The sequence below is a fragment of the Chaetura pelagica genome, unplaced genomic scaffold (assembly GCF_000747805.2).
Source record: "Chaetura pelagica isolate M959 unplaced genomic scaffold, ChaPel_1.0 scaffold109, whole genome shotgun sequence".
Lineage (NCBI taxonomy): Eukaryota > Metazoa > Chordata > Aves > Apodiformes > Apodidae > Chaetura > Chaetura pelagica.
The window spans coordinates 11,870,312-11,872,709 of record NW_009970725.1 but is presented as its reverse complement, the minus strand read 5'-3'; positions in this window follow the sequence as shown (position 1 = coordinate 11,872,709).

Here is a 2,398-nt window from a genome sequence, read left to right as displayed (position 1 = left end):
AGCAGGAGTAATAGCCTTTGATAACACTTAACAGGTTGGTGGCTTCTGGGTTTTTTGGGGGCTTTTTCGTGTTTTTGTTTTTTTTTCTAAATGAAAACATACTCATGTGGATGCAATAAAACAGGACTGTATTTTTAGTGAGAAATGATAATTACTAATAATTTAAGTAGATTACCAATTAATGCTTTGCCTCATTAGCATATTTCAGTCCCTCAAATTTCTCTCTCTGCAACCAACCTCTGGCTATAATTCAGCCAGAAATCTAACCTTGCTACACAAACCCACCACAAAACACAATTACTCAACGACAATTAAAATCTTAATAATTAGTAAAACTATAGATTTTCTTTTTGGTCTTTTTTTTCTTCTAGAGCAAACACATCAAACTTTCCTCAGGAAAAAAAAAAAATATTTCTCTGTCACCTTTCCAAAGCTGTCAATAGCAACAATGCAATTCTTTATCCAGGCTGCTTAATTACTCATTTTCAGTTTGGGCCCACAAACAGTGAACAAGATGCACAGCATGTGCAGGCACAATCTGAGAGGATAAACAGGGTCTCACAGCCAGAGGCAAAAAAAAAAAAATCTTCCATGGAAGAGTATACTGTTACAAATTTTATTTCAGAAGCCACACTCTCTATTTACCACTTCTAGAAACTCCAAAGCAGAAATGTCTAAGTAAGCACACTAGAAAATAGCTTTCATTGTAAGCATGGAGACAGAGGGAGACCCTGGAGGTCCAGGCTTGCATGATCAGGTGACATGGTATCCACGTCTGAACAGTGGAGCTCTGCTACTAGAAAAGACCTAGCTGGATCAGAGGATACTTCAAGATCTTGAGGAGCATGGCCTGTGTTCATCCATTGGTTATTTTTTTATCTGCATTTTAGATAGAAGTGGCTCCGCAGTACTACTTTTAAAATTTGTCTCTCCATGGTAATTCTTTTTAAACTACATTGCAATGAGGCAGAAAGCATGTTTGGTCGAAGTATCAAGAGATACAAACTAAACAAGTCAAAAATCACTATTAAAACCTCAGTCTGTGAGGTTTCCTTTAACCTCATCTGCAGGAAAGAGTTTCAGTCCAAGATTTTAAATATTATTTGCTCTTTTTTCCTTTCCACTCATCATGTGTTTGGTTCTGATCAGGACACTGATACTCTTAGGCAGGAAGGCAGAAGTGAGGAGAGATTGTTTGGCTTTAGCGAAGCAGCCCATTCTATGCTATGCTTCACAGCCGAAGTGAAAAATGGCAAGTAATAAGTGAATGTTCAGCATTCAAATGATTAATGACTTATTTTCATAAAGGTTTAAATGAAATCCAACTTGGAAAAAAACACAAGCCACAAGGCCAGGGTACAGTTATTGCCAAACAATTGGAAGAACCATCATAATATTCACTGAAATATCTAAATATATTGAGACAAAATATGTTTGTTTTGTTTTATTTTCTGTGAATTGTAAAAGACAAGATGTTCCAATACCCACCTTCACTTCATATAAAATGGTGCAGTATCATCACATAACCTACGATTGCTCTTCTTTATCACCTGTTGGAAGGTTTGGTATGCTGCTGACACACCCTCTCTGACCTGTCTGGGAACATGCTAAGGCCACACCATACAGCTCCCATTTGTTGTTGCTAACTCGATCAGCCACTTGTATAGGAGCAGGATTTCATAACATGACCATCAGTTCTAGTCAGAGTTGGAGATGATAATGACTTTGCAAATGCAGGTGTCTCGGTACAGGATGCAATTTCCTTCACATCTGCGAGCAACATGGAAGCCTGGAATAGGATCTCACAGAAAAACTACCTGCCAAGGCCTGGCAAACTTGTATTTCTGTGGTTTGCCACACAAGAGGCACCAGAGGCAGCTCCATCACGATAAATCCCCAATAAGCTAATTATGATACTTCCGTAATACCATGAAATAGCCTTCACTCCCCATTTCTGAAGCATACTTCAAATCTCTCTAAGATTGTTTTTATTTCACTGGCTTTACAATCAAAATTCATTTTAAAGAAATGCACTTTGGTTTCAGAGCCTAATAGAAATCCCTATTAAAATAGCATCAGATGACCTCACAGTCCTTAATGTATTTCTCTCTAACATGCCTCGGGTACAGAGCGTGATTATCTTCCTCTTCTTTTTTTTTTTTAAAAAAAAAAAAAAAGGCACAGAGATACATCCAAAGAAAAAGTGTGCAAAGACCAGATTTATTACTTTTAAAGGAAGAAGAATATAGGCACCCATAAGCAGTGATGACAACATGGAAATAGCTATCTCTAATGGGTGTTTCCAAAGTAGACGAGTATCCTGCTGTGGAGCCTTGAGCAGGAGATCCATCCCTCATCTTTAACAAAGTCTGTGAGACACTGCATGTGAGACACTGCA